The sequence below is a fragment of the Callorhinus ursinus genome, unplaced genomic scaffold, assembly GCF_003265705.2.
Source record: "Callorhinus ursinus isolate GAN/ISIS: 27379988/994484 unplaced genomic scaffold, GSC_fseal_2.0 scaffold7, whole genome shotgun sequence".
In the NCBI taxonomy this organism is placed as follows: domain Eukaryota; kingdom Metazoa; phylum Chordata; class Mammalia; order Carnivora; family Otariidae; genus Callorhinus; species Callorhinus ursinus.
In genome coordinates, this window is record NW_027397069.1 from 68,059,791 (window position 1) to 68,066,894 (window position 7,104).

General features: G+C 40.1%; 1 long non-coding RNA gene across 1 annotated transcript; it reads right to left on the minus strand.

Moving 5' to 3' along the window:
• Positions 1–655: 655 nt before the first annotated feature.
• LOC112826810 (uncharacterized) lies at positions 656–3,199 on the minus strand. The gene is made up of 2 exons (XR_003209053.2): positions 3,159–3,199; positions 656–1,125 (listed from the first exon to the last, which is right to left on the minus strand). It is a non-coding gene; the product is annotated as an uncharacterized lncRNA (long non-coding RNA).
• Between the last annotated feature and the right edge of the window lie 3,905 nt (positions 3,200–7,104).

Genomic DNA, 7,104 nt, shown 5'->3' on the forward strand with positions numbered 1-7,104 from the left:
GGGAAATTAAAAAAAAAAAAAAAAAACACCCTTAACAGAGAGTTCTGCGGGACTTCTGGGTGGCTCAGTGGGTTGAGCATCTGCCTTCGGCTCAGGTCAAGATCCCGGGAGTCCTGGGATCAAGCCCAGCTGCAGGCTGGGCTTCCTGCTCAGTGGGGAGTCTGCTTCTCCCTCTCCCTCTGCTCCTCCCCACCCTCGTGCTCTCTCTCTCCCTCCCCCTCTCTAATAAATAAATAAGATCATTAAAACAACAACAACAACAACAACAGAGAGTTCGGCTTAGTTATGTTCTGCATCCTTGCAAATTTTGCTCCGATTACCTGAAGGTTTTCTGCATTTTACAAATCTGTTATCAGAGTTATGGGGGGAAGAAATAAAGTAAATCATAATCCGGGGGTTCAGGATTGGTGTGAATGCTGGCAAGACATCTTTCGTTTGAAGATACCCATGGGTGTGGGCCCCCCCCCCCATGAGTGTCTGCCAAGGTGGTGTGACTGCCCTGTTTTCATAAACTCCAGAGTGCAGAAGTATGACCTGAGGGCACAGAGTATGACCTGAGGGACCTGGGAGCAGCCTGGGAGTGGAAAGATAAGACAGTACAGTTTACCTCCTGGGGCACAGGCCTGGGCAGGGAGCCTCTTCTGCTGAAAACTCCTTCTTAAACTTAACTGCCTTCTTACACTCCTCCTTAAAGACTCCATCCATTCTTTCGGCAGCTGGGTGGGAACTCCCAGGAGGAGCATTTCCACCTCTCTGTGAGCACAGCACTATCGAACAGCAAAAACAGTGGGAAGAATAACACAGTTACTCATTTTGGCTTCAGTTGTCTTATGGGTCGAGTTAAAGGCTTGGACTGGAGCGTTTCATGTTCTTTGAGTCTCCACTGTTGTGTGCTTCTGGTTTTCAAGAGGTTGGCCCAGGCAACCCAAAAGTTCACCCTGGTTCCTCCATTCATTTCACAACAATTACAGCTATTTCTCATTCTCAAGGAACTTTTCCAGAGAAAGAATTCTTGATTGTCTGTCAGGAGTTGGCTTCCATCCTGTCTTATCTTGGACCACCTGCAACAGGCCCAGGATGTCAGTTTGCCATGTGGTTGCTGATTCAACTATGGAGCTTGTAGCACTGCTTGGAAAAGAATCAACTTTTGAGAAGTCCTGAGGGTTTTTTTTCCTAAAGCTTTGTAACAAATATAAGTGATTTTGCATGGGTTTGTTTTTTTTTAATCATTTCCCTCTCTTGTTTCTTTTTCAGTAAACTCATAAAAAAAAACAACTCTTTTTCTGATTATAAATTAATACGTGTTCATTGTTGAAAATGTAGAGAATACAGAAAATTATACGGTCTGTGGTATTTAACACATAATAAAAATTGTTAGTAATCCCATCATTCAGAGATAATTGCTATTAACACTTGGTATGTTATGTTATGGGCCTTTTTCTCTGCATTCACGTGTATACTTACACTTTTTAAACAAAATTGCAATATACTCCTTTTAATTTCCTTTTTGTCTCAGTGCCATAGTATGAAAAATTTTCCATGTAATTAAATATATATATATAGTATAATAGCTTCTCTAAATACACTGTTATATATATGCACTATTCCTCTATTATTTTATTTATACAACATAGCTATAGTTACATAGTGTTATATATTTAGGACTTTTCAAATTATAAACAACCTTGTAAAAATCCAAGTAGCTCAATTTATCTATCAATTCATGATTATTTTACCAATAGAACTTGCTGGGCAGACAATGTGGATCCAAAACATTAATGATTTTAGTGCATATTGTTACATTATTTTTCTGAAAAAACCTTTATCCACTGACTTTTCTCCAACAGTGTATGACAGTGTGTTCATTTTGCCTCAGACTGGTCAAATAAATTTTATCTTAAAAATAAAACCTTTGCCTATTTTGAATGTGGAAGATGACATTTTAATTGTTATCCTAAGATGAGTTTATTTGATTACTAGTGGGAATGAACATTTTTTCCCCTCTTTTTCTGGTAAAGAATAACATTTCAGATAGAATTACAATTAGTTTTGAAGTTACACATTTTAGACTGGTTTTATGAATAAAACCTTTTCATTTCCATCATTATTACATAATATATTTGAATATTGTTTGTAACCACAGTTTGCTGAATACTCTGGTACATATTTCTTTTAAGTGATTCAGCAAGAATGCGTGTAGTCATAAACTCAGTCCCTTAGAAAAATCAATATATCAGATAATCATTCTCTGTGGTTCACAAGGGCAGATTTTGTGTACAATTCCATAACTTGGGAGCACTGAACAAAATCATCTCATTTCATTCATCTGACAAAGATTTACTGAGTTCCAACCACTGCTGTACATGTGGACAGTCTTGCATGAGTCAGTCATGGTTCTGTGCTTACAATTCTAGTGCAAGGAATCGATGACAAAAAAGGGAAACATGCAAATAAATAAAATAATATAGAATGTGAAGTCTTAAACAAGAAGCCATTGAGCTAGAGCATAGCAGAAGAGAACACACTTTGCTAATTTGGCAGGATGATCAGAGAGGACTTCTCTAGGGTGACATTCAAGTTAACGCCTAAAGGAAAAGTGTAATAACTCTGATGGTAGGAAGGAGTTCAGGGGCACAGAGATGGATAGTGGCCAGATAATTTGGGGCCTTTCAGGCTACAGCAAGGCGGTTGAGCTTTATTCAGAATTCAGTAGGGAAGCCATCGAATGGTTTCAGGCAAGAGAATGATGTGCTCCTACATCTATGTAAAGATGATCATGCTTTGTTGCTGTATATAGATAAAGAGGAGAGGTGGAGTGCCCAAGTGACAAACTGTTGCAGCAATGCAGATGAGAGACTATGGTGGCCTGGGGTAAGGAGCTGGACACAGGAGGAGAACTAATCCTAGAAACATGGAATCACATGCGCATGAATTTAACTGACTCTGCCAACTCCAAATCCTTCCCATATCCAACCCCATTAAAAATGGGACTGACTCCTCTTAAGAGAGGAAGATGACAGTTGCTCTGTGGGGTCACAGAAGGAAATGTCAGCTTGAAGCAATGGCCAGGTTCTTCCCTGTAATTTATCAAACACAGTAGGATGTGTGTCTTATTAAACAAGATTTAGATTCAAATCCAAACATCATTGAATACCCACCAAGTGTGAGACCGTCTTCTAGAAGCTTTCACATATATCCTATTTCACCTGCTGTGGTTGAAAAATAAAGCCATACTTAAGTTACTACATAAATAAAACAAATTTTATTTATAAGAATCCCATTCATCATTCTCTGAGCTCTCCCTTCCTTGGAAAGTAAGACCCCTCGGGTGCATACTTTGTCCAGATGAGTCAGTCTTGTTTACTTCTGTTATGCAGAAAAAAAATTGAGAAGTCTGATCTGACTGCCTATGTTTCTCACTTCTGCTTTTGTGAGGCTGATACAGAAAACAGTACAACCAGCTCTCACACCTAAGGGCTGGGAGCCTAGCCACTGCACAGACCCAACTACAACTCTAGTGACAAACATTTTCATGTACAGATAATCAACTATTTCTCTTGAGGAACCCCAAGGTCCAAGATGGTGGGTCAGGACAGGATGTAACATCATTACTTCGTTCCCAACTGACCTCCCCCTAAGACCAGACAGGCCCTGGCATTGGCCTGGCTTACCAGCCCAGCCCTTTCTCTCCATCTCCACCACCACCACCATCATTTTGGTGGATTTCTTCTTGAGGGCCATTATTGTCCATTCTGACACTTAGCTCATTTAGAACCATCCCAGCACATCAGATGGGTCACCATAACTTGAAACTCCAAAGGGAAAGAGCCAGGATTTCTGATTTACTAGGGAAATCCTTAGTCCCTTTGCAAGATTTATAAGAAGAGAATATCTGTTTTGGACATTTAAAACTATGCAGTGGTCTTTAAAAATACTCAGGTGGAAACTCTGGGTGTCAAGTTCAAGAGTAGTGGGTGAGCTTGAGATTTGGGAGTGAGGGCTGTATTAGTAGTTGAGTCACAAATGAGGATGTGATTGCGGACATGAGGATGTGAAATGGAACCTGAGGGATAGTACGGTTTGAGAAGCAAGCCCACCAAGGAAGCTGAGAAGGAGCTCTGAGGGTAGTAGAAAGATACAGCCATGTCATAGACCCCAAAGGGAGAAAACATTTCAAAAAGGAATTTGTTCAACAGCGTCCAAGGTAACAGGTCAAAAAAGCCAAGGACTGAAGTCAGGTTATGAATTTCTCGGATAGATAAAACTTATCCAGGTCTGTTTTGGCATATTATTGATCAAGGTCGTATGATCGGATTACATTCCTTTTCAACAATTTGTGCTTGGAGTTGTATAATTCGACTCTTATCAGCACAGTACTGACAATCACCTGCTAAGTAGTAATTGGTATAATGAAGGTCATTTCATCACATCTGACTCTACTGATTTTATCAGAAGTGAAAAAGCCACTTTCCTCTTGAAATCAACAAAATCTAGTAACTACTATATTCTGTTTTGGCTTTGCCACTTGACAAGGGCACTGCCCTGTACAGCATGGGTTCTTCCGAGTTCAGCACATCTATTCACGTGTCAGGTAAGGACTCAATTCTCCCACACTTTTTCCTAGAATACTATGAAAACATTTTGAACAACACGATAGAACGTGGTCTGGTCTCCACTTAGCTTGGGCATATCATTTATGTATTTAGTCCACTTATTTTCTCTTTAGTCTGACATTATTAAAGTACTTCTACTTGGGGAGCCAATGTGATCATAAGCAGAAATATAAATACAAGTAATATCAAGCATCAGTACAATTTAAGAATATGCTTACATTAAAATTTCTACGTTCACTGAACTGAAAACATAAAAATTCAAAATCCTCCTGGAGACCTGGTGACTCATGTTTCAGAAACACAGCCAGGGAGATTATGCCCAATCGGTGGGCACTCCTCCTTCTGTGCCTAGACTTTATTTTTGATTTCTGTCTTTAAGGCTTGAGTGGGAACCCATGAGAAGCAACAACAGCAGTAGGTGAGTGACAATTACTGGTCTGTGATGATATCCATAGAGTTTGTTTTGAATCATTTTTACTCCTTTCATATATTTTCATCTTTTCCTAAAAAATAAATGGGCATTTCTTTGATAATTAACTGTGGTATGTTAACTTTTTTTGTTTCACCCACAGCACCTAGTAGAGTGACAGATTCCAATTGACAGTTGGTTAAGGCTTCTTTAGTTTAATACATACTCAAGCACTTAATATTATTTGGGGGGAAAAAAGGAAAAAGGCTTGCATAACAATTTTTATCACATAGAGATATGCAGCCAAGAGTAAATTAAGAAGGCCTGGCTCTCTCCATGTGTCAGAGCAGGGACGGCAAAGCCTGGATATATATTGGCTACTAATTGTTTCTGCCCATGGACAGAGCATCTCTTAAATGCCTTTTCCTTTCTCTTGATTTTCATGAGAAATCATGGCCTTGGGGACAAGGATGTCATTAGAGGTATTTGCTGATATTACTTCCTCTTTCTGAGTACATGATAGGGTTTCACTTTTTCACATGGCCTTGTGGCTTGTTTGCACCAATCAAATGTGAACAGAAGTGGTATGTATCATTTCTAGGGGGAAATCTTTAAAAGCTGCTATCAGATTCACCATATTCTATTTTCTCTGCCTTGATGCCAGTGATGATATTAAGATGACGGCTCCATCAATCTGTGTCCATCAGTAAAAATGACAGGGAGTAAAGCTTTCCAGTGACCCAAGATGGGCAGGAAGATCGAGAGATAAACCTTTGCCATTTTAAGATACTGAGGTTTGGGGCATGACCTTGACCTGCTTGATTTTACAGGGCCCAATCACCTGAAGTGGTCATTTTCCTCCTATCTCAACAAGAGGGTCTGAGCTGGTTAAAACAGAAAGTGGATGCAGCTAGGAAAAAAATAGATATTATTTTAGTGAGAATGAGACTATGCTGTGCTTTACAATTCTCAAAAGCATTTTTGCATAGATTATTTCATTTCTTCTCCCTTGTGATCTTGGGAAGTGGTCAGATCTCTACCTCTCCCTTCCAGACCAACACTCCTTGGTCAGTCGGCTGTTCTCACTGCCCATCCCATTTCTAATGTGCCCCTAATTTAGCACTTAGTACAGTATACTACAATTTTAAAATATGATGTCTTCCTCGGCAACCATGTTCTGTTCATTTTTGTATACCTTCTTTCCAACCAAGCTCCATGCTCCACTGTTTCATACTCATATCAAGTGCTTCATAAATGCTCATTTGAAGAAGCTGAGAAGTTAAGTGGCAAGTTGTAGGTTACAAGTAGCAATTAGGATTCAAATCTAAGACTTCCGACTCAACGATCTAGTGACTTAACTATCATTTGCTGAGCATGGAGGAAGAGACAGCAGCTCTGACATCTGGGTACTGTCCTTGATGTTGCTATGAGCTCGTTGGGACCACATTCTGTGGACTAAAAACAATTTCACAGAATAACATCAGACAAAGGCATTCTATGACCATGATCAAGACAAAAACAAGACCACTCCACAGTCTTGTCTGAACACAGATCAGGAACATTGTTGAAACCACAAAAATGACCAAAAATGTCTACTACAAGCTGCTTCTTTATCAGTAATGGCTTTAACCTCTATCTAGCGTTCACTCCTTCTTACTAAGAATTAAGATACCCAATCATAGGATTACCCCCACTTCCTGACAGCATCCAATACAGTGCCTGGCCTTGCTTTCTTGAACACTTCCCACAATTGCATCAACCCAAATCCAGTAACAAATTCTAACGCCTCTACTGAGATACCCCATTGTTCCTCATGTATGCATTCCTCCTCCTCACCAAAACTAATAAATCCAACTTCGGGTGTGTTCCTGGTGGGCCTGTTGGAAGGCATGTACAGTCCCTCCTTTGCTCCAGGGCTACGCTGTACACACACGTGTTGAGGGTTTCATTAGAAACCCTCATTAGGTGTGGGATTGTGGCGTCCACTTGACAAAGAAATGGAGGTTCATACAGATGAAATAATTTGCCCCAGGTCACACTACCAGGAAGAGCCAGAGACCACATATCAGGCCCTTTGCGAGT